Here is a 27,047-nt window from a genome sequence, read left to right as displayed (position 1 = left end):
TGTGTGATTTTGTACATGAGGGCTCAGACCTGCATTGCATCCTACTTCCTTGTAAGAAACAGGGAAAGAGGTCTGCAAAATGCCACATGGTGGGGTGATGGTCAGTGGGTGCATGAACAGTCATCACTCCCCCCATACTCTTCAGGTGTTGTTGCAGTGAGCCAAGATAATAAGCAATTGGCCTTTCCTTAATGGGACAATTTAATAATACAAAAAATAAGTGATGATTCTGAGAGGACAAAGAAAAACTATAAAACTATAAAAAACTATAAAAAGTATAAATCTGCACACTCTGCATATTTAACAAAAGTGCTCAGACCGCATTAAATAAAGTATTGAAAAAAAATGAAATTTTTAGGAGGATGCTGTTTTTGACTTTTGCCATTTAACGACACATTACTGGTGATTAAAACAAGAATGCACACTTCTCGTCCTGGAAGTTTGGTATCTTGGTTTTATATATTTTTATATATCTCAAGCATCTTTAACTAGATGTTAAATTAATCTAGTTAAGACATTAACCAATTACATCCATTAAGTAGTTATGAGATCAGATGGAATGAAAACCAACAGACATTGCTCAGTTCAAGGATTGGAGATGTGTATCCCTGTAATAAAGAAGCCATAACAATGGTTTATTGCTGCAGAGTGTACTTAATTTAGTAATATACCTGCTTCAATAAATTTTCTGTCTGCTTCTATAAACCATTAAATGGCTTAAGAAATGTGAAATTTAACACACAATTATAATTATATCATTTAAAATGTAATTATGATTTTTAAATACTCTGTAATATTAATGAATAATGTATATAAGAGTATTATTATGGATGAAACTCTGAAAACAGAATATTCTTGACATGCTATAAAAATATCAAAATGTTGTGTAACATTGTCTGGGTCTTGAGCACGTAGAATGCTCTCTTATGCTATAATAGTCTTGCCTTGCATTTAAAGTAAATATTGTACTTTTATTTCTTTAGTTAGTAATGTATATAAAAGGCAGTCTACAATATAAAATACAGTATTTGTATTATATGCTGAGAAGTTAATAAGACAAGACTAAACATTAATCTGAAGGGTTTTACCTTGTCTAAGCCTCTTATGTTGCAGTCTTGATTCAGGTAAATTAATTAAAAAACAAAACAGCATTGTTGAATTTGCCAGATTGTAATCCAAAGATATCTCCCGTAAGATAAATTCTCTTTCTACTGTGTGTGTCTCACTCATTCTGATAATAATCTTTATAGTAATAATTGTTTACTTAAACTAAGAGGATAATGGCACTATACTGGAAACAGGTAATTTCACATTACTATTTTGCTGGTAAATGAATTGCATGTATTTTTCTTTGTAGACCTCACACAGGTCATTCTCACATTTCACACACCTGTCCACCTGCAAGCTACACTTCACTGGCAACACAGCCCTCTACTAGAGTTCAGCACTTAACAGTAGAGAGGAGGGTCCCTCACCGACAACAGTGCCTGCCTGCATGTGGCCAGGAGACCATAGGGCTCACTCTGTGTTGCTCGGTCAATTAATCTCATCCAAAAGTCTGTGACACTCAGCCAACAGTACGCCACTGCTTTAGGGATCTTGGTCACATGACCCAAACTTGAACCCAAGATTACAGAGCTCAACCTGTGCTTTTACCTGATTAGACACTCAAGAGGCCAGTAGTTAACACTTTTTTTTACAAAATTCTGTTTCTCTTGCAGTTATGATAGCATGCAGTGGGAAGATGCCGTAAAACTTGAAATACTGTCATTCTTCTGTATTTGAGAAGGTACATACAGTAGATATATTTATTTTTGCTTTATATTTATCTTTTTATCTATGTTAATCTTTTTGCAGCTTTATCCAGGTTTCTTATGTATAAACACATACATACGTCATACAGTATGAACACATGAAGTGTAGACTTTTAGTAGAACCAAAAGTTTCACAAAATAAGTAAGCTTATACAAATAAAAATAAATAGCTAGAAGGAATAGAGTGAGTACTAATTTATTACTGTTTAGAAGCTCATGATATGACTGACAAAGTGTTTTTTAAATCCTCAGGTTTGTTAATTTCATGCAAACAAGTTAAACAACATAAACCTCCAATTAAATATCAACTTAACAAACGTAATGAAACTCTGTCCAACATCTTAATAGTTCATCCATTATCTCTTAGTTTGGAATTATAGCCTAGTCAAGCATTCCATTAAACTGTTCATTATGTGATTTCATGTGAAAAATGTTTTTATCAGTAGGTAGAAGATGACAAAGCCATGAATGACAGGAAATTGTCAGGTAAGGCTGCCACAGTGACCCTATGTGACACAAGCTTTGAGAAGGCTTTGATGAATGTACATCAAGAACAAGTGGTAGATGGATCCAGACAGTGTGGAAACTGCAATGAGAAGATTAGTGGGCCACAAAGATTATTACATGTATAAATAGTTTCATAGAACCAAGATGAATTGAAAGGTTAGACCCAATTGTATATTTTTCAAACTTTTTAGGATTATGTCAACATGTATCCCTATTAAACAATTTAAACAATATATACAACAACTAATTAACGTATAAATATACGCATACTCTGGTATAAGAACATTTGGTATACACATTTTCGCTAATCCGAACATGAAGAACTTGTACCTTGTTATTTTTTATAAGAACAAACTTTTCGGTAATCCAAACTTTGAAGTTCGAAAGTGACCGACTTTGGCCAAGAACCTCCTGAGAACATTTGAATTCAGTGCCATGGAACAGCTTTTTGCGCAGGTGCAAGGCATTTATGGTTTAGGATGCTGTGAGGCAGTAGCCTTTTACGATCACAGTGAAAGCTTGAACTCTCATTTTCGAAGTGGTTTTTTTTTGTTTGTTTTGAAGGTTCTGTTTGTAATAGCCCTAAGGAAGAGTTTGCTTGTTTTTTTGCTTGTTTCATGTATTTTATTTGATTCTGACTAGGTTTTTTATTTTTCTTGTCAATTTCATTAGCATAATAGTCGACAACAGTATGCTCATCGTTCTAGCCAATTGCTTGGATAGCGATCTTTTACGAAAGAATGCAAACTGTAAATATGGTATTATTATTTCATAGCTATAGTTGTCTTATTTGAGTAGAACTGCATTGTTCACTAAGCTTGCTATAATGGTCTGTATGGTAATACATATTTAGGGTGGTTTTGGAGTGAACTTGTTTTCGGTTCGGAAACGGGGTGGAATATTTACGATCTCCTGCCTTCCAAACAGATTTCCTGGAACGAATTAGGTTTGGATACTGGGGTATGAGTATAAATATCCACCCATCACTTTTCTAGAATAGCCACTTTATCCAATACAGGGTTTACAATACAGCAAGCAAAAGGCACAAGACGCGATAACGACTGGACAGTAAATCAGTCCATCACAGTGAACACCCAGACAAAAACACACACACTCACAACAGTGCCAATTTTCCCAGAAGCCAATTAACCTACAGTACCAGTATGTCTTTGGACCATGGGAGGAAACCAGAGCACCAGAGGAACCCCACAGGAATACGGGGAGAACATGCACACTCCATGCAGAATTGAACCTGGGGCCGCAGCACTGTGAGGCACCACTGCTCCACAATGCTGATGGTTGTCAAAACCATAACTATGAGAAATATTTTTTTAGATTTCTTTATGAAGAGCACTGGCTGAATCTTTCCAGTTTCACATGTAATTTTCAAAATGTAATATTTTCATATTGTTTTCCTAAATATATACTTCTGTGATACAGTTTAAGATTAATAATGAATATCATGGTGTGCACTACATTGAAGCAAAATAAATGTAAGTGCCTAAGTGTTTTGACTATGGGTTCTAGTCTTTTTATACTTCCTTGCTTATCTAGCTCAATAAGAAACACCCTTCAGAATTTTAGTGCCTTTTAAGAGCAAGCAGCCGCTATAAATTATGGGATAGTAAGTACACATTAACTCTGTCTATTTTACAATATTAAGAAATCAGAATCCTGATCCAGATAAATCTGTTTTCTACGTGTATTGCAGTAGCAGCTGAAGACCTACGAGAGGGTGTTTATTTGGTCCGGTTAAGACAATAATTATTTATTTTTTAAGGGCTCACGTGAAAAGAAAACCTTCAAAAACACCAGCCCTCCAAGACCAGGATTAGACAGACATTCATGATTTAAACAAATCTCTTATTCAGTTTCGTATTTCTAGCGCTGTGAAACTGACAGAGCTAATTAGAAGGTCTATTCTCGTTCACATACTTCATTTCTATAAGGGTGCCGATTATTGTGCTACCAAACGTTTATTAATGTCTACATCATTACTTCTCAATTATGGAATACATTTCTATTAGATAAACTTGCTTTGCTTTATTTTGACATTACAATATGTTACTCCTTAAGGATTATTGATATTTAAAGGTTTTATGGGGTATTATGAAAATATTTATAATCAGAGAATAACTATTTCAGAAAGATTAACAAAACGTAACAGAGTTCCCCCGTTTTGATTTATTTTGGGCGGGTATGTCGGCATTGGGCTTTATTTCCAGACAGTGAGAGACTATCTAAGTGGTCTGCAGCAACTCTTAACAATAGTCAGCTGGCCAATTATGTAAATAACGCTGACAGCGGGAAACAAGGACTTTTCCTAAACATGGCTAGATGCCTTTATTTTACATTGGGTCATTCTTGACATTTCTCCTTTTCCATGCGAATATTTAGCTTTCTGATAAAATAATACCCCAGATTACCATAGATAATTATTCGCAAATCTAAAATAGTTACACACACGTATGGGGGAAAACTTCGACTTTTTTTATCTAGACTTGCTTCATGTGAATAAATCCATTGGAGGCGCTAAAGCTTTAGATTTGTTCAAACGCGAAGGACTATACCACATAGATTTTACCTACTTTTCAGTTGTCATGCTTTTTAAAATGATCAGAATAGTTTATTAAGTGGGAAATTACATTTTATTTTAGTTTTGTCTTAAGAATCTTGCGTACCGTGCATTTTTGTGTGAATTTAAATAAGATTTGAAGGGTATAATACAACCCATGACACTAAAAATAACTGGACAAAAACTTAAATCCTATGTTATTGATTGATAGTAATGTTTATATTGTATTAAAACATTTCACATTTGATCCCGGTATATCTGTAACTGTTATTTTAATAAACACCAGACTGGAAAGTTAGAAGCGTATTATAATACCTTGTATATAGAAGTGTTCACTAGTATGAAAATCTTATTCTATTTTGCGTTTTACAGTGATCTTAACGTTTTAAAATTAATTAAATATTTAACTTTAGATTAATAAAACCGCCGTCTTTTTTCCTTCGAGTTACCGAACGGGGTAGCACAGATAAAATAAATCTAGAGAATTAAAAAACAAATAAAAGACAAATATTAATTTATTACAGGTAATTTGGTGTCCTGAACTTCCAAAATCCAGTATAGGATAGTTTTTTTATTCCATTAGAAAATTGACAGTTTTCAGTTTATAATTTTTCCTACAGGCTAAGACAATTTAGTCAAGACATTTTCTCCAGTATCAGCATCTGCGAATATAAGCGAAGCCAAACGTCTCCAGTTACTTTGTCGATGATGTTCCAGTTGCCTGCAATGAGACTTTTCACCGTTATACATCAAGATAATTTCTTTCGAAATATTTTAGGGCCAAAACTGGTGGCTTGTAACCTTAAATTGCGATGTCTAAAAATGCTGAGAGAGACACACATATCAGTGCAGTGACGTCAACGGGAGAGCGGAGTGAAAGTAGCGCCTGGATCTACTACGGCGTTTAAATATCAGGGGCAAGACTGGAGAACTAGCAAAGAGCAAGAGATCAGGGATGATCAGTTTGATACAAATTGGGCATTAATTACAATTTATCTTAAGTCATAAAGCCAGCAGCCAAAAGGAAGGCTAATGGAAGAACTTGCAATTTACTTGTTTCTCATCTTAAAAGATTTGCACTACTTAATGTTTGGATTGATTTAACTGCTAAAAGCGTAAGGAGATCGAAAGAGGCATTTAATGACAAAGAATCTGCAAACAGGGTTTATTCGCTGCAATGTACAATGAAAGTAAAAGGAAGTGAAGATGCAGCTTGTTAAGAATACAGTTCGTACTAGAAGAGCAATTCCCGTGTGGAAAACAGCAAGACGAAATTCATTTTAGAATTTTCTGCAAATGGACACCGTGGTGCAAGTAGCAAATCTACACTCCAGTGATGAGATACATTCGAGATGTTTGGGTTCTGTACATTGAATCACTGAGACAAAGTGAAAATAACAAGGGAAGGAAATAGTAGAGCAGTAGCAGGTGACTGAAATACCCGAGAGAAATTCCACTACTTCGATGATGCGTTTTGTAGTCAGTATTTTAATTACGCTAAAATGCGAGTCTGAGAACTTTTTACTTTTTCTGGGGGCATTATTTGGACACGCTTGAGATTTTGGGGGAAATATTTTCGTAGAGACGACATTTATGGATTGCGTTTATTTTTATCGCTTTTTTTGCTTTCAAGCACATTGCGAGAAGGTGGATGGATTTTTGCATTAAGTTTTCTTTGAAGATGAAGCTGGGAGAAGAATGGATTTCTCATTAATCCTCTGAAGATCGCTGGCTCTGCTTTTGGGTTATTTGAGTTTCAGACCACGATGCAGCTCCTTAAAGCTGTGTGGGCTTTAGCTGGAGCGGCAATCTGCTGTTTTGTTATTTTTTTGATCCACTCACAGTTCCTGAAAGAAGGTAATTGTTTATCTAATTGATTTCTCATGCTTATGTAAGGATAGTCTTCTCACATGCTTTAAATATCTCTGAATGTGTAAGTTACTGTTAAATCTGTTTTTTTTTAATGAATAACTGTCTAGTATCAACTGGCAGGTTGAGCTGCCCCTTCAATGCAACATAAGCATCAAAGACATGTTATAATTTCATTACTACTGTCCCCAAATAAAATTCATATGAATTAATACGTATATATCGACTTATGGGGATAATTAACAGAAATGTAATGTTTCTTGGTAAATCACAACAGGTAAGACGAGTTTTATTAACAGCTGCATAACTCAAATGTATGTAACCTAGTCATAATATCGAGCTTCATGCCCACAAAGGTAAGTTCTGTTTAGTAGAAGTTCGCTCATAGAAACGAATCTGTGCTGGGTGTGAATAAAAAGTAATGAAGGATTAAAAACGAAAAACAATGGAACTAAGTAGATTAATTTTATTTATAAAGACATGCTTCAATAGATGGCACTAGAGGCTTGCTAAAGGGCGACACGGGTCAAAATGTAATTATTTCCTTCTTATTATACCTGCGTTTTCAATTGACCTGCTACTGAATGCACTCCGCTATTATTAAAGACGACAGAGCGTATCCGTTACTTTGGTGAAATACAGGCAAAGCGTTTGTGTAACTGAAGCCTAATAAATTTTATACAGTTCTTACCGGATGGTCTATTAAACCCAAAGGGTTTTTAATAATCAGATTTCGAAATTGATGCGATGATTAAAATGTTGATTGCAGTTTCACATTATTAAGTGAACCGTGCCTTTATATTTAAATTTCCGTCTTAGGTTTCCTACTTGAAACTCACGTCTTGCCAAACCAGAACGTGCATCATCTGCTCCGTGTTTTTTTTTTAATGTTGTTAAAGGGTTTGAGTGAGGACAAATCACACTTTCAACCATTACATTTTTGCATTTCAGGAATTTCAACCTTACATTTTCTCACAAAATAAGACGCGAAAAAACGTTTTAAAGTACCCTGTACAATTTACGCACATGCCTTAAACAACTACTTAATTTAAGCTTCCAGATTGCCTTTCTTCTGGGGCGGGAGACTAGTAGGGTAGCACTGTTACTGTTAAGAATAATAAAAAAAGATACAAAAACTAGTTCAAATGCCAGCACCTGCTCAGGTTAGTGTCCTTTGAAAGATTTGTACTTCAAAATGTAGAAGTAGAAAAAATGTATAATTTTTAAGTTCCAAACTTTAGACGTGAATTCCACGAATTCATTGTAGAAGTAAAACCCTAATTAGCCCCTTTTCATATCTTGCCTCGTTTAAACAAATACCTTTGTACAAATACATTTTATATAATAAAACGACCATTCAGTGTTACAGAAACATGTTAAGGATTTCACCTAACCTGGTTTCTGAAAAGTGCTGACTTTTGTTTGCATTGTATTTCCGATAATGTGTATATAGGTTACGAGAAAAAGAACTACCTAAATTGTGCGCATTTATACTTGCCAGAAAAAAAGTATTTTTAAACAAGACAAATGCAAAGAGAAGTCTAACAGTTACATTTCCTTTGATAACATTAAACCTTTACATTGGATAAAAATTAAAGTGTTTTAGGACCGAAATCAAGATCTGAATGTTTCCCTTTACTTTTTAGGAAAAAGGGTATTTCAAGTATGAAAGTAGGCCATATTGTTTTTTTTAATATTACGTTAAGTTAAAAGTCTTAAACTGAACATAGACATGAGAGTGAATTAAATTAAAGTAAATTGCACATGGTGTTATTTTCGTAACTATATTTGCGGTTGTCCTGGCAGCTTGCAAGACACGGGGAACAATCAAGACTTGTTCTTAGATGAGTGGGAAGGTTTTTAAAGGAAAGTTTTACGTTTTTGTGTTTTTGGTGGTCACAGAGAATGGGTGTTGTGGGGTGCTGTTTTTCCACACTTGGACCTTTGTGTGAAAATGCAGGTCATTCTTTGGCTAATCCTTTCCCCAGTGTCCATTCTGTCTTTCAGGCTTGAAAAGGAAGCTTGAGCTGTCAGGCAAGAAAGAACCATTGTGATCTGTAATTTGCAGTCCCATGCCTGTCTTAGGTTTGACAGAAAGATTTAGTGGAATTTCACAACTTTGTTAGAGTACCAGTACCACTAAGCATTTATGTATTTTATATCTGGAAGAAGGGTTAAGCATTGGCTTAAGTGGCTCTTGGAGTGATGAAAAACAGGTTAATTTTGAATGTACTTTAATTAATGTACATTTCCCACTTAGAATAGCAATTTGGCAAAAGTGTGAATATTGGTATGTGCTATTATCATTGTTCTTTTCCAATTTAAATATCCAGTTTTACATTTTAAAAACAAATTAAGCAAAAATGCAATTAAATCCTCATCTACCATTTCTGTACTACTGGGAATAGATTGTAAGGCAAGGTTTTATAGTTTCCTTTTTTGTGTTAAAGATTATAAAATGCTTTGATGATTAATATTTTTCTTAATAGATTAATAGATAAGCAGATAGACAAGCATAGCAACACAGCCTCAGTTTCACACTTTCCTAGAAGGCATTACTGTTGAAAATCAAGAGACTAAGTTCAAGATCCTGTTAAAAAGTAATTTGATAAAAAGTGCTGTTACTTAAGGACACTTGTTACTCTTTCACTTCTACCTGTTTTACATGAAAGATGCTCCATAGAAAACATTAGTATTATTATTATTGTGTAGCACTAACAGTACTGTTGTGTAGGATTTCAGAAAGCCTTTTAGGAAAGTTCACAGGTTTGATTAAATTTGGTGACTAACCATAGAACTTATAATTTATTACATTGATAGACAAAATATGTGATGACTTTTTAAAAAATTAATATGCTTTGCAAGTTCTAAAAGAAAATTGATTTACAAATAATGAAACACTAAAATAGGTTCAACATTCTACTTCTGCAGTACAGTATTTATGTTTTTAATGTAATTAATGAAGAGATAAATGTATTTTGGGCAGTCATTTGATATGAAATTATTGAAATGAAAAAGACATACAATACTGTACATATAATATTTTAGTGTTATTTTGCCTTTGATATTTTTTCTATACTAGGCAGTTTCTGTCTTAAATTTCTGTCTGTTTTGGAAATTTGCCTAGATCTCAGCTGAATATGTACTGCAAAGGGCACTGTTGTCTGTCTGCAGTTCATTGCTTCAAGTTCACGACCTGGCAGGGACCTTAACCATGTGACTGGAATTCATTGAGTTCCATCATGTTGATCCAGCAGGCCTGGGGGTTGTATTGCTTTGTACTGGAGAGGACGGCTGCTGCATGAGTGAAAGTCAGTTTGAATGGAATGAAATTGAGATATCCTAACCCAGTTAATCCAGGTCGTTTGAAACAGGGGCTGGCTTTCACAGGCTGTAGCACGGTGTGACCTTCTAGTTGCTTCAGCCAGTCTCTGTCAGAATCTGCCACAGTTTACCTTCGCTTGAGAAAATAAAACCATGCACAGTATTTGGGGCAGCTAGAGAGGCAGAAACTGTTTTTTTGTGATGTATATAATTAAATGCATCAGATAAACCTTTTGGTGAGGCAGATTCACTGCATTTCTCTCACACTAATAAATCTTAGCCAAAGTTTACCTATTGGTCGTGTAAGTTGGTTTACATTAAAAGCCATCCGCATACTTTTTCTCTCGAAAATAGCTTAATATATAAGTTATTATTTGACCTCACTGAATTTGCATAAACTACTTCCTCATTGCAGCCTTTTATATTAACTTTTGGAAAATACTGTAAAGAACCTCATTCAAACATTCTGGGATTTGCTACAAAGGAGGTACATAATAACTGTGTTGGTGTAAACAATTTGAACAAACCCTATTTCTAGTTGGACAAAACAGTTATTAAAGATTTGCTTTTGTTTGTATATGTATCATTCTGATAGCATAATTCTAGTAACAGCTGTAATAATATTGCTGAGAACTGGTATGTGTGATTCACAAATGGAGAGAGATTTTCACACTGAACCTGAATCAAAGCCTCTTCAGATAGTATTCTAAATCCTTTTTTGAAAGAGATGTAGCAATTTTTTCTCTTGAGTAGTGCTCTAAGATGAAGTGACATAGCACTTTGTGTTTAAAGTACTAGTAATGATCTGTGACTACATACAGTAAATGCAAATCATCTTTTTATTATTATATTTCAAAGTACTTTTTATTATACTCAACTAAAGTGTCTTCTTCTTGATTCTTGGAAGTCAAGTACCGTGTCACTTCAGGACAGCAAAAAGTGTTCTTAGAGTCTAAATGTTATTGTTACTGTGTTAAGGATGTAATGAATGCTATGTTTTACAATTTAAAAAAATGCAAAACTCATAATATCCTCAAAACTTTTAAAATGTTTGGAATTTGAGAAAGATAAGTACACTGCGTATTATTTTTGCTCTTGTTAGATTAATGTTGCCTCTAGGAGAGATGATTTTGTTAAAAAATGTAAAAATGTTTGCAAATATGCAATTAATTGTAACCTGCTTTTCCATTCTCTTCAAATGTAGCTTAACTTGAATAATAATAATATCTTTTGATACTTTTTTTCTGAAAATATTTTGGTGTTGTTTATTACATTTACAATACTGGCTATTACATTATTGAAATACACAGAGCAAACGTAATAAGAAAAAGAAACAAGAAGGTAAAGAATTTCCTATCCCAGATACTGTAATGGTCTTATTAATTAAAAACAAATAAACAATGAGTTTGTAATAGAGAGATGCTGAGTACAATTGATACCCCAAAATTAGAATTCTCTAGGGGATTCATTCATATTAGTGAAATGCAGTTCTAAATAAAAAATATAATAATTCCCAAAAGCTGTAGCTCGTATAACTTAGCACTTAGCCGTAGGTAATTGTTTTCTGCTGAGCTAGTTATTAATGCAGAGAAAATTGCAATTGGAATGGTGAGTGATGACTGCAACTTACACTATAAAAGAACTCTACTTGAAAGTAATTGCACAAACTGTGCTCACTCAACAGATATTTAATAAGTCTATATTACTTTGAACAATGGCCCAGGGCAGCATATGCGACATGTAAAAATGTTAATTGTACATGAAACAGACCCTCAGTAATGTTATAATAGTAATGCTTAGGAAATGAGACCAATAAAAGTAATTCATTGTGGGTAAATTAAAACCCTATTTCTCTTGTCTTCACAACAAATGGAAAGTTCTCTTTTCTTTGAAGAAAAAGAATACAGTATACAGTATGTACAGAATCCTAAAGAAATATTTCTGTGCCTACAGTTCTGTAAAGGTAAAGAAACTTAAAGGTGGCATTGTCTGTAATGATAGCGAGATTTTATATACATATAGAATACAATATAAGAGAGAAGATTTTTTCTGTAAAAAATTTAAATCTGTATTAAAAATGTGTTGCTCTTTGTCTCATAGTGAATTTAATAAAGCCACTTTTAATAGCACATACTGTAAACAGCCTAAAATAGAACTAAAACAGTAAAATCAGAGATACAAAGATGAATGTACAGATTAAACTTTACTGTACGTTACCAAATGTAGTATGGTAGCGAAAACCTTTTTACATTGGAAATGCCTTGAACCAAAGCCAGTATGCATACAAAGTTAAATCTACTGGGCTTTAGTAGAAATGTTTTATTTATTTAGTAAATATAAGAGTATCATACCTTAAATCATTGGTTTATTTATAGAATAAAACCATGCTTGACACTGGTTTTGGAAACTATTATGTATTTACATTAAGGATTCTATAGAGTTATATACATATAACTCTATAGGATTATATAGATTTATATAGAGTGCCCTCCAAAAATAATGAGACAGTAAAATCCTTTGGCATCTTCTAAAATTGTCTCATTCAACTAAATTAATGATCTAGCTAATGATGGCAACAGAATGGGTTCTGAAGTTTACAGAAATATTTAAGCTGTTTATGTACAAGAATATGCTTTCATACCTAGTGGGTGACACTTCATCATGCAGCATGCCAATGTCCAAAAATATATGACCAGTTCAGCTAAGATGTTCATCAGGAGGAAATGTAGAAAATCAATATTCAGATTTAAATTAAATTGAGTGTGCATTTTATATGCTGAAGACATTTTGTCAGGTGAGAGAGGTGAACACAATGCACACAATTTTTATTATCAATTGTATTAATGGAAATTCACACAAATAAAATAGATATAATGTACTTTCATATTAATTTCATAGTCATGGCATACTGTACATTTCTCAATGTGTTTGGATGGTATAGATTTCTCTTTAAAAAGATCAGAGATCATTGTATATGTACGTGTTGTTCAATAATTCAATAATTACCCTATTACAGTGGCTATCAAAATATTCACTCCCTTGGACTTTTTTACATTTAACTGTGTTACAATGTAGAATCATAAAGTATTTGGGATTTTTTGCCATGATCGATAGGAACCACTCTGTAATGTCAAAGTGAAAAAGAAATTACAGATCTTCCTAAATTTATAATAAATGTAAAGCAGAAAGTATGTGGTTGCATAAGGATTCACCCCACTTCACTAAATAGTCTCTGGTGCAACTAAATGTCTTTAGAAGACATATAATTTGTTGAATGGAGTCCACACTGGTGAAATAAGGGTGTTCCACATGAGTTCAGGATAAATATATCTACTGTATCTCTGGAAGGTCCCACAGTTGATTAGTACAGCTCCCAAAAAACTGCATTATGAAGACAAAAGAACTTTTGAAGTAAAACTTTGGGTCGAAAAAACAATCAGGAAAAGGGTATCGGAAAATTTCCAAGGCATTATATATCCCCAGAGCACAGTAAAGTCCATTATAAAGAAATGTAAAACTGACACAACTGTGAAACTGTGGCCTCAACAGTAAGCATTATATCTGACACAAGCCTAACAATGAAGATCATCCTGAGAACACACCATTCCTACTGTGAAGTATGGTGGTGGCAATACCATGCTATGGAGATGCTTCGCTGCATCAGGGACTGGAAGACTCTGAAGATAGAAGGAAAAATGGATGAAGCAAAGCACAGAGAAATCCTGGCAGTCCGCAAGAGACTTAAAAAGAAGTCAATATTCTGGAGTGGCACAGTCAAAACCCCGACCTCAATCCAATCAGTAATCTGTGGCAGAACTTGAAAATTGCTGTTCACTGACTTTTCCCCTCCAACCTCAGGGAACTTGAGGAATTTTACAAAGAAGAATAGGTGAAAACTGTAATGGTCAAATGTGCAAAGCTAGTAGAAACTTGGATCCAAGAAGACTCATGGATGTAATGTCTGCCCAGTGTGCCTCTACCGAATATTGACTCAAAGGGGGTAAATACTTATGCAATCATTTATTTTCCATTTATAATTAATTTAGGAGGATTTGCAGAATTTTGTTTTAATTTAATTTGGTTAATTTTATAGAGTGTTTTATGTCAATCAATGGCGAAAATCCCAGTTAAATACATTGATTCCATATTTAAACACAATAAAATATAAAAAAGTCCAAGAGAGTGGAATATTTTTGATAGGGGTTGATACATGTGATGTATGTATGTTTTTTTATGTACATCATATTAACATAAATCTGTCAGGAAACAATGGGTTTGATTTTAGGCTGTTAAATTAATGGATTTAGTATATTTCTGTATGGATTTTAAAGGGTTATTATTCTAAAACATAAAGTTAGGAAAAGTGGTATTTTCTCTGTGAATGTGTGCTCATTTAGGAAAATTACTGAGATATTTCCAGGCCCGTCTCTGACAAGAGGAAACTCCATTATGTCCTGAGAATTAAACATTAGAGCAGAACTGCATGATGTGGTCAGCAGTTGGTTTTGTCTCCCACGTGAGTTTCTCATCTTTTCGAGACTGAATAAAACTGAAGTAATTCTTAACTGAATATGTAACTGGTTAAAATTAATTAAGGTACTTTCTGCTTAAGCTTTTTTTATGTATATTTTAATCCAGAAACTATTTTAAATCATAATAATAGACTGCATGCAATAAATATAATTATAAAAAAATCCTAACCTAACCCTTGAAAAAGGGCATGCCTGTTACACTTTAATCCTTAGTGAATATGAAGAATAAAGCATCATGTGCCATAAAAAGAAAATATGATTCCTAAGCATGAACCCGCATTTATTCTATAAACTAATTATTCATAATAATGAATATATTTCATTGTCCCAAAGATGTTCATAGCATCACAATTTACATAAAAACTATAAATTGTGATTTAGTCTTATTTAGTACTATTTTATGCTCTTTTCCAAATAATGAATGAATAATCAGTGATTAGTAATTTTTTCCACATCAGTGGTTAAATATAAATTGCATTTAATTCTTTAATCCTAAATTTGAATTGGAGTTGGATTGGATAAATAGCCTACTGTGTGTGGTACTTCTATAGCACAACCAATAGCATCTTCCAGTACAGTACTATGCAAAACCCACAAAGAGACAGATTCTTAAACATTCTATACTGAAAGGCGTTAAAAATGCAGCTGATGGTACTGGTTCCAATACTCCTTTGATATATTTTTCATGCCTCATATATATATATACAGTATATATCGATCTGAATGATTCTTAACTAAATCAGTCAGAACTGGCTATTGCAATTGGAGATGCTTTGGTTTTCTGTTTAGTAAATGCCATAATGCACCAGAAATACAAATGGATTTTTCTGAGAAACACAAAAACTTTTCTTGGTTCTTTAGTATTCCTGACATACAGTATCATGAAACTACACCAAGTAATGTTTATCCTTGGAGAGCTATTATTTTTGGTTTCTATGAATTATGGGAATGTAAATATTACTTAGTTCTGGGCATTTTACAGGAGAACTGTCTAAGGAGACTACTAAGTCCACTTTGTGAATATAAAGACAAATTATGTAGCCATTGGCAGGGCTCATCAGCGTGATGTAGCATACTTTGATGAATGATATGTGTTTATGTTATAAGGAACAATTTTCAGGGTTATGGTGTCTTTTTTAAGAACAGATCACAACCAAATGAATGCCATACTTCTAGATTACTTCCATTTATTCTTACTGTGTATCACAATGACTGGGAATGTGGAGCTCTAAAGTGGAAGTCTCACTTTTTTATGTGGGGGATGCAGTTTTTTCTTTTAGTAAAACAAGTCAACAACAAACAAACAAATAATACATTTACGTGAGATACATTTACATTTACGAGATGTAAAATCTTATATGTGCAAGTCTCCAAATGAAAAATGATAAATGCAGATATGGAAAAATTCTGAATTTTTGGTAAGAAAATGAATTTCAGTTTCTAGACTGAATGTGTCAAACATCTGGGGCGTAATGAAAAGCACAGGTTCAGTCCCTGTTACTCTCTGGACAATATTGTTAAATGTGGATACTGTATCTCTGCACCTCTTCTGTTGAACCAATTAGAAGTACCTTCTGTCAGGTTAAGGCAATACATTTTTCAATTGATATATATTACTGCATGGTTTAAACACAATTAATACTCAGGTCTTTATGGCTGAGGGTTTTATGTAGGATTTATCTGAGTACTGAGCTTTGAGTTTGATTTAAATGACTGTGAACAACCTTGCATTAGGGTTTCAGTACAAATAGGTATAATTTAATAATTTTAAGCAGCCATTTACTGCTTTCATATATTTGCAGAAATTCATACCCCTCCATGTGCATTATTGTGCTATTTCATTATGTTGATACATTGATGCATTAACTTCTTTGGACAAAAATATTTTATATACAGTAACGCTTTTGTGTTCGATGTAATTAATGTAATCAGGAATTACATATTGTAAGTAGGTAGACTGATGTCAGCCGATGCCTTAGAATTATTGCATTATTCTTAAAGAGGAATGTGTGATATGCAGTCTTCTATAGTACAGTCTCATTGGGCAGGGGCACATGAGTGACTCAAAAAGTTTGATAGCATTGGCTTTCCTAAAAGTGAGTACCTGGACCTGTTATTGGGGGTTTGTGGTAATTGCAAGAAAAATATTATGGTTTCTTTTAAAAATAAAATATTGACAACTCAAAAAAAATTTAAGGATGTAACAGCGTTACAATTGTGTGTAATAAGCCTTTAGAAATAAAATAATAAACGAAAATAAGGTTTATATAGTATATGGATACAATATATATAATTTTATTATATGAACTCTGTGTAAAATGGTTTTTTAAATACATTGTAGTCCTTTTGGTACAATTAGTAAATCATTTGTACTTAAACTCCTTTCATATGTCTCTGTTGTATTTTCCAAAATGACCTTCATTGCACTGTAGGGAAAATGAGCTTTAGAAAGTAGAAAAATCTGCCTCACTGTCTTGATAAAAATGTAGTATAAAAACTTCATATTTTAATAATTACATTTATAGAACAAATGGAATATGCCAAGATTGCAAATTTGCTTTGCTGAATAGACAATAAATCATTCCTTGTATGCAGCAGAAGCCTTAGGATAATAGCATACCTAATAAAAATAAAGAAACAGACTTTTGAGATCCAGATATAAAATTGTCCATGGTACAGTAAAATACAAGAAGGATATATTCACATTTAATATCCCATTACAGCTGTTTTACAACACATCAGCAGGCCTCAGTCTGTACTATATTTTTAGCATTAGTTAAGCATGTCCATTGCTTTATCCAATTAAGTTTATTATATGTTGATTCATTTTCTCCTATTTCTTTGTACTGTGTGTAGAATAATTATCATAGCCCTGACCTACTTATATTTTCGTTTTGAGTATTTTTATTCCAGGAAAAACATCAATATTGATAAGAGGAGGCTAAGCAAAAGTGTTCTGATAGTCCGAGCTCAGGTCAGATCTGTGGACGTGGCGCATCATCACTCTGAAGACTGGAGAATTTTCAGTGCACATTCCACACAGGGTTGTCAGAGAACTCAAGAGCACCTATAGTGAGCCAATTTCTCTCACTATAAGAGATTACCAAACAAGGCAGAAAGCATCTGCTTCCATGGAGGTAGATAGGTAAAGTTTCAGTTGAGACATTTCAAAGCCTTACGAAGAGAGTTGTAACTTCTATTTGAATTACTAAGGGAAACTGTTTACATCATCGGTTATTGTGTCAGATTTTCGGAGACAGTGATTTAATCCCTGCACCTGATCCAACAGTAACCAACAGTAAATTTAAGAATAAAATTACTATCATAACTTAAAGGAAAGTGAAACAGAAAAATTGGGTTGCATCCAACCTAAGCTTAGTAGCTGTTTCCCTTATATGAGAGAAATTATGGATTTATAGAGAGGGATCCTTCAAGTCATACTAACCTCAAGAAGAATCTGTTACAATTTTTACTGAAACTAACTGAGTAGAATACTTTGCTCAATATCTAGCAACAGTGTTCTATGTATGATATGTCCAAGCCAACTAAACAGTGCTCCACATTACCGCTTTATTTTGATTTGTTGTCAGTGCATTGGTTGTAACATTTTAGGTTTGTCTGGTTGTGGGACGTTGTTTGATCAGTATGACTAGACTGTGTCAGAGACTTAAATTACACCTTATTGTGCTCTTTAATGATCAATTAATCCATTTTCTAAACTGATCTATTCTCTACGTTGTTAGAGGGGAACCTAGCCTAGCAAGCAACATGCACAAGTCAAGATACACCCTAGGGGAACTACCAATCTTTTACAGGCACACAGACACAAACATGCACACTCACATGGGCCCAGTTATATAGAAGACAATTAACCTACCAGTTATGTCTTTGGACTGTAGAAAGAAACCAAAGGATATCCATACGACTATAGTTAAAAGTGCAAACTCCAGGAACTCCAGAAATCCAAACTCATAGTACTTCAGGAATTGAACCCAGGGCTTGCTTCTGTTTATTGGGGCCTAAAAATAAAATTCCAGTATATCAAAGTAGTTTAAAAACAAGTAAATATTTTTTTCTCAACAACTTTAACCCAATTCTATCACTTTGAGGCTTTGCTGCTGGATTTTTGTTTCCATCAGGACCATCATGAATTCTAATAACATTTATAACATTTATTAGTATTTATACCTTGCACAGATTTTCACCCCCTCCTCCATTGTAGGCACGGTATAATGTACTGTATATAACAAATCATCAAATAATTGTGATAATTTAATCTAGTCCCTATGCGTTTTTACTACTTGTGTGGAATACAAAAAAGATTCAATTTAAAACTTCACTGCTATTTGAATTTTGCTAATTTCCTCCCCCCATTTTGCTTCCTTCTTTCAGTTTTGCATTTTTCTCATCTTGTCTTTCAAGAATTATTTGCTGAATTAAAAACTGGATGTCTGGTTTCTGAAAAAGTAAGGTTGGTAAGGTTATTTTTGTAGGGTTTGTGGTATCATTAAATAAGGTCAGGAAGGTCAGTATATTTACAATCTCTTGATTAGAGCTCCTGGTTAGGACCAATAGATCAGGGCTAAAATCAATCTCTCGTTTGTAGAGGTTAGATTTGATTTTTGACACAGTTGGTTAGAGTATAGACAAGCGAGGGAAGATGAAGTGTAAACTTTCTTTGTGGTTAGATCTAGCCACCAATCGGAGAACACTGTCTGAAGAGTCAGTTTACTTCATGGGTTATGGAAGGAGGTGCATGATTAGATCTCTCTAAGGATTACTCCTTTAACATTTAAGGCAGCAGTCATATCACTCTGCAACTCACAACTGGCAACCCACTGAAGCTAAGCAGGTGTGAGCCTGGTCAGTACCTAATGCCCCAGTATAGGGACAGGACACTATACCGTAAACAAGCGCTGTCCTTCGGATGAGTCGTAAAAACAGAGGTCCTGACTCTCTGTGGTCATTAATAAACCCAGGGCATTTCTTGAAAATGTAACCCCGGGTCCTGGCCTAATTTCCCATAATCCCCATCTATGAATTGGCTTCATCACTCTGTTCTCCTTCCCACTGATAGCTGAGGTGTGGTGAGCGTTCTGGGGCACTATGGCTGCTGTCGCATCATCCAGGTGGATTCTATTGGTGGTGGTGGAGGCGAGTCCCCATTACCTGCTTTGATTGGAGTGTCCAGAAAAGCACTATATAAACATAAGCTATTATTATTAATTATTATTAGTAAGGAGTTGATTCTTTCCAAAGGTAAGAAAGGAGGTAGAGCTCTCGAGTGAGAGGTTTGTCACCCTTCAGAGTAGACTGAGAAAGCAAATCCGACTTCTGCTGTGTCAAGGTCGCATGGGTTTGATTTTTAAGAAGCATCTCTGTCCAAACAGGATAAGCCAGGTAGGGTTAAGTTAATAACAGATTCTTCAACTTGTTAAAGTTAAATTACAGGTTAAATAAGAATGAGGGAGAGAAGAGAATGTAAGAGGTTTTTTTCCTGTCCCGAAATGGAGTTACAGTTCTAATATTTATGGTTGTATAAGTGCTGTAGTGGGTTTGGGGGATTCCATATCCTATGGCTCACCCTAGAAGGGTGACTGCATCTGTGTGCCATGTGTCTATTCTATTAATAGAGGCAGCTGAAAGGGATCCTGGTTCTGGATGTCTGTTGTTTTAGCATTGTGCATTGAGCAATCCTGATAATATTTTGCATACTGTAGGTGAAAAAGTCCCGTCACAGTGTAGTTACTGAGGGATTTCCGCAGAAGAGGAAATGTTGTTGTCAGTAATCCTAGAGGGATTTATGAAGAAAGAGAAAACAGAAACGTTAAACAGTAAATAACTGCTTTTGGTTTTGAAGAGAGAAAACAAAAGGCTATGGTGCAAGAAAGTGACCTTATTTGGTTAAGCTTTGTAGAAAACAGATAGAATGGAACACTGCCTGAGCTTCACTGGGTCCTAAGGGATGTTGTCACTGAAGACTGGAAGTTCAGTACCAGAGTTAGTATGGTTCTGTGCTTCTGTTATGAGACTTTGGGCTACAGATTCCAGAACCAGAGAAATACCAGGACTGTAGAAAAAACATCTAGTTGCAGGTCAGATATTGAGAGGTGGATGTCATCATGTTGCTCAAGCTGTGACCAGTGAGAGGCAGGATAACTGTTATATAATGTTTTAATTAACCATTAACCTCTATTATTTATACTATTTTTCCTTAAAATATAAAGATTTATATTTGGTAATATTTCATATACAATAATGCTAAATTGTTCATTTGGAATTAATATGTGGAATATACTGTGTATTGTCTTGGCTAGTAGGTTAGAAATTACTTTCTAGTGACAAATTGTGGTACCAAAGTCCTCCTGTTAAAATTTATTTTTTTAATAGGTCTTCTTATTTCCATTTAATTTCAGCAGCAGTTTATAGAAATGTATAATTACGTTACAAAAATACAGCATAAATACCACTTCATTTAAAAAAAAGATGTATGTACAGTACCTCACAATTACAAAGAAGAGTAGATAGGTATAATTATAGCAATAAACAGTTATGTCAATGAAACGTGAAATATCATTATAAAACCATATATCTATGTTTTTTCATAGTTTTAAAATTAATACTTCACTGAATTCTTATGGTAATTACAAAGGTGTAGGTAGAGATTTCAACAATCTCAATTAAATAAAAGTGAATTAAAATTTTTAGAAAGTTGTTGATATCTAAATTACTTTCACTCTTGACTATTATAGAAATAAGTATACACAGGGATATCATGATGAGAGTAAGCATAGACATATTTGTTTCATACTTGTCTTTTCAGTTGTGCTGCTAAAACAAATGGGAATAAAATACTTTATTTTAAGAAATACTACATCAGTGCTTCTCTGCTGTGTGCTTATAATTTAGAGTTTGAGAAACAGACTGTAGTGAATGCAGACTGATATGTACATTACTGATTAAATTTAGTTGTAGCAGTAAAGGTCACTAACCATATGACATCCAGTTCACATCTATCACATGTATAAAGGGTTATCTAACTTCTTGACTGACTGATCTAATGACAGTGCCAATAAATTAGTTAACGGCTATAGCTGAGCTGTGGCATCTTTAAAGAGAAGCAATAAAATTATGTGTGTTGTTATGGTCCTTTCAAGGAAGTTGTTAGAAAAGAGAAGTACATATGGTAAGGTTTCATGTATTACATGAAAAACATTTGTATAGTTTTTTTTATTTGAAGGCAAATGGTTGAGGTGAATTTTCTACATGGATGGAACACTTTTCTACGAACTGATTGGTTTAAGCATATTTTTTTATAAATATATGATGCAGGATTGCACTACTCTATAAAACTGCCAGATGATGGAGTGAATCTTTAAAGTACTGCAGCTGCATGTGGTTGTCAGATGTACATTATTAAATATTAACGCATTAGTGCTTTCCTGCAGTAATCATACTGTATCCATGATAGCTACAATTTCATTAAATACAATGATTACATTGTTAAAAGTAGATCACAATGTGTTAACTCTCTTCCTTAGTTGTTGTGGCCATTCCTTTATTTTCATATTGCTTTGCATGCAAGGTCCAACAGTGAGGACCCACACAGACAGGTGTATTTAACCTGACAAGGACAGATATGTTCAAGCTGAATGCGTAACCACTTTAGCTGCACACAGGTGGATTCCAATAGTGTGCAAATTCAGAAGGCAACTGAATAGCTTATTAAGGAGCGTTAATGCTAAGGAGGTGAATACTTTTCCAATAAAGATTTTTAGGGTTTTTATTTTCACCAGTTTATTTAGCTCCAAACTTTTAGATACATTGTAGAGGATGTTGTATAGATCAAAAGGGAAAACATATGTTACTCTATGAAATTTTTTAGTTGTAACACAATATAATGTGGTAAAATACAATATTTTTATCCACTGTATATCTTAAAATGTAATTACATTTAAAATGTAAAATTTAAAACTTAAATTGCTTTGTATTAGTAAACCAAACATTAAAACCAGAGAAACCTTTAATAGGAAGTATGCTAAAGCACAAAATGAGTTTAATAAAATAAATCTAATAATGAATATGTATACTATACTCTCCTTTATTAATTATATATATATATCAGAACATTTAGTATTTAATTAATATTAATAATAAATTTAGTAATAATTAACATAATAAACTGAATATCCATTTTCAAAATTACGATTGATTTGAATGACTGAATACAGTTATAACAAATGACAGATGCAAAGAAAGAAAAAGTAAAGTGGCAAAACAAGGAAGAAATATAAATGGAGAGAATTTAGAAAATAAGATTTTGCACGGGATGCTGCTTATTGACTTCTGAGTATGAAGAAGCTAATCAGCCGATAAAGGGGAATGGCAGTCAGCCAACTCTGACAGGACAGTTGCTGAATGAACATAGCATTTACCCAGAAGCATACTACAGAGCTACCAAATCTGTTTGATCTCTGTATTTGAAAGCAAAACATTTTAACTACTTTTGTGGTTTTAAGGTTTGTGTAAGAAATGTAAGATATAAGCTTGTAATTGTTCAATAGACTGTATTACTCTATAGAATTTCAAGTGGGTAACTGTGTCAGCATGTGTAGGCTGCAAATAAACAAATAAAGGTTTATTTCATACCATATCATTCCACTAGATGTAAGTTGCCTTTTTTAAAAATCTTTTGTTGCAGCAATTTTTAAATTCACTCATGGACAGATCTTCACAAAACCAGATATGCTACATTTCCTAAGTGGAATAATGAACAGAACTTCACTGTCACTGTCTTGCAGAGAGCATGTACAACAGCTTTCAGGCTTACTTTCATTTTTCACCTAAGCAATTACACTGGAAGCATTTAGTCCTCTAAAACTGACAACATCACATCAAGTTCTTAGAGCAGTGCTTGCCAATTCTTTAGTTGAAGCTATAGTTTGGCCCCGTGCTTTATGTATATAAATATATAATGTGCTAAGTATTTACAAACTGGCACCTACAGTATAAGTGTACATATTAACTGTTTCATCAGTGTGCACTATTGACAATTTAAAAGCCAGTATAGAAGAAACATTTGCATGGCCTTGGGTGCGGTTGACTACATTTTCAAAAGCAGCCTTCATCATAGGTGTACTTGTATTTTTCTGAAAATATAATCTGCGTAAATATCACATTCCTGATATTAATTTAATTTAATTTTGCTTATCTTTACACTTTTATTTGCATTTTTGCTCCTGCAGATTAAATGACAGGTTTGTGTTATGTATACATTACAAATACATTTTTTGGTTTTTATTCTTTCTTTTATACACACAAACCTAATTTCTAGAGTACCTCTTGGTTTCATCATTTGCTTGTCCTTAAGTTTAAATTTAGGGTTTGATTGATTGTTTTTATTCCCTACTGTATGGCTCAATCAATGTTGCAGATGAAGCAGCATGCAAAGGATTTGTAAAAGGGTTACAATGTGCATTTTACAACAAGCTGTGCTGACACATGAATTATTAGCATATAGTGCGTCCTGCTTGATGATATATACTATATAGTGCATTATATAATGCCTCTCGTAAGTGCAGCCCAGAAGTGGAATACATGTGAAATTTCAAAATGACCTAATTTGTTTACATGGTGTAAAAAGTGAATTCATGCAACATTCAGAGCAAACTCTTTTTTACACCTTGTAAAAGTATGCACCACCTTCCAATGATGTCCCATTTTGTTAAAATACAAATGATCTATACACATCTTTTTTAAGTGTATTTTTTAGTCAAAGTATGAATGATCAAAGTGATTACTTTTATAGGTGAAAGTTATCAGTTGTTATTTTTAGGAACTAATAATTCTAAAAGTCTGGAACATTGCATATACAGGTGCAGATTGTTACATGTAGTTAGTGGGATATAAAATGGGAAAACTGAGCTTGAAATTGTTATTTACTAACAGGATATACGTGTTTGTGTGGATACACCATTTGCATGTTTTAGACTGTGAGAAAATAATTAAAAAGGTAAGTAGAATGTAAAAATACTATTATAAGTAACATAGGGTTGAGATGTGTCAGTGGTGTTACAAGTTTGGAATAGATGTTACATAATAGTTAATAGTTAATTCTCACATCAGCTTCAGCACAGGCCAATTTCTAAAGGTTAAATATTAAAACATCTCCACTGTTCAGGAAATATTGTGTGAGGTAATATGGCTTCTTTCATGTTCTGCAAATGATTTGGTGGTGGAGAAATGAGAAAGCAGTAGACAGATACTTATGAACAAAAGTAGAGACAGAGAACATCAACTAATATTTACTACTAGAGCCCAGTATACATCGTATATACCATACCCATTATATCCCTAAAACTTACCACCCTAATGCTCTTAGAATAGGACGTAAATATTTGAAAGAACAGGTAAACATGGTCTGCCTTTAAACTTCTGCCTCCTAAAATGCAGACAACTTTTGGTCCCTAACAAAAATACATCCAGATAAAGTATGACAAAATGCTGCTAGGTGAATTTAAAATGGAAGCTTACATACAGTAATTTGACAATTATGAAGAGTACTCCATTCCCAAAATGCCTTTGGTGTCTAATATATGTTAGTCAAGAGGAATCAAAAGGTGGTTGTGAGTAGAAAAGCTGTAACTTGCTTTTAAAATGGAAATAATGTTTTACACAAAGGGTTGTATGAGTCTGGAGGAAGATACCCAACCATACTGATGATGCTGTACCCTGTCTTCTCTAAAAAAATGACTGAATGAGATCCTCAAATCTCTCAAATTAAGTTCTTCTCTCATTTGTCACATTTCTGATGTTCTTTGCTCAAAATTTAAGCATTTATTTTTGTCTACTTTTATTTTTTTTAATAATGAAAAATAGATCAGGCATTTTCCCACCTATCAGTTCATTTTCAATGTTTATAACTTTAAACATTAATATCTTGAATAACAAATGTTAAAAAAACAGCATGTTTAATCTCTTTTTATGTTTTTCATTGCTAGCTATTCATTCTTTTGAAAGTGTTCTTTTGATCTACGCATTCATTTAAAAGAACTGGAACTATTTTAAATGATCTCACAGCTTGAATTTTTATGTCTAATTTGGTGACCGTCCCGACAAGTGACACACCATGTAAGTAAAAGATGTTTACTACAATGTTAACTGACTAATGAACCATTAGCAACACCTGAGGGCATCTTAGACTGTAATGGCTACTTGGGGAAAGGAATAGGATTGACATCAGAATGGTTGGCAATTTACTGGAATCTTGCTGTGATACTTGCTGGTTACTATTGGTAACAGATAAGAGTGTTTCCTCTCTCTTATTCTTAAAAAAGAAAAAAAAGTTGGGTGGGTTTACATCAGCTTCATGTACTATGAATACCAATTAGAACAGTTTTCTGTGTATGGAGGTTAACAATTTCCTATATCTGAGACTCCTGAACAGAAATCACCAAAATGTAGAAAACCACTTGTCTATTTTTTTATATGAATTCAAAATTATAAATCCAAAATAACCACAAACATGTGAATATATAACTATTTTTTAACATTTAAAATTAGTCCTCCCCCGATCAATAATATATAGGGGACTGAACACTAAAACACCTGGATAATAGTACTTAGTGGGACAGAGTTTGGGGAAAATATTTCTAAAAGTTTAGCATACTAGTTGATCCATTTAGACTGACTCATAGAATGTATACAGCACCTTACAGGCATTTACAAAGGTGATTGCTCTTGACCCTTTATGTCAAAGATTTACACAAGGTCTGACTGGTGCCTGTTCGCACATGATGTAGACTACTTACATTATCATGCACTATATATGATATAGTATTTTTGGCTTTATGAAAATAGAATCTTATTGGATCTAACTAATGTGGCCATTCTAATGAGTCCCAGACAGCTTCCTGTCCAATAACAATTCCTATATTGCTGTCAATTTCTGTATATGACATATTTTGCTGGCAGGCTCACTGCAGTCATTAAATCTTTTTTGGAGAGCTGGTAGTTTATGCAAAAATATGGCTATCAAGCCAAAAGTATTTTTATTTTCAGATTTGTGTAATTAACCCCTTTACCTTTTTTTTGTTTTAACTCCCTTTTAAGCTGATGTGAATTGTACTTTTCAGTGTTTGTTATTTTCTAAAATGTTTAATTAAAAAAGCTTAAAAATACAAAGGAAGTATGTGATTAGTATTACATAATAACTTCCTTCACATTTACGTCTTTTAAAGTGTAACTTATTACATACAGTACTGTACTAGCTGCATCTACTAACAGTAATTACTATTTTATCATTAGAATTTAGTGAGTGCTCTTTTCAGTCAAATGGTTTTGTAGTCTATGCATTGCACTTTTCTATACAAGGAAAATTATGATATTTCAGTATCAAAATATTCAGTATATTTTTCTGAATGACAA

The 27,047-nt window shown here is 33.5% G+C and overlaps 1 protein-coding gene across 5 annotated transcripts in view; it reads left to right on the top strand.

The window, feature by feature from the left end:
* The window catches only part of tafa5 (TAFA chemokine like family member 5), a 180,563-nt gene that overhangs the window by 51,639 nt on the left and 101,877 nt on the right, over positions 1–27,047 (top strand). The window contains exon 1 of one of the 5 annotated variants that reach the window (XR_001479000.2): positions 5,745–6,753. The exons of the other annotated variants lie outside the window; for them this stretch is intronic. The gene's annotated coding sequence lies outside the window, so the exon portion shown is untranslated. Of the gene's footprint in view, positions 1–5,744; positions 6,754–27,047 lie in introns of those variants that run through there. 5 annotated transcript variants of the gene reach the window in all.

Source organism: Lepisosteus oculatus, chromosome 7 (assembly GCF_040954835.1).
Source record: "Lepisosteus oculatus isolate fLepOcu1 chromosome 7, fLepOcu1.hap2, whole genome shotgun sequence".
Lineage (NCBI taxonomy): Eukaryota > Metazoa > Chordata > Actinopteri > Semionotiformes > Lepisosteidae > Lepisosteus > Lepisosteus oculatus.
The sequence above is the reverse complement of the archived record's forward strand: the minus strand, read 5'-3'. Positions and strand labels throughout refer to the sequence as shown.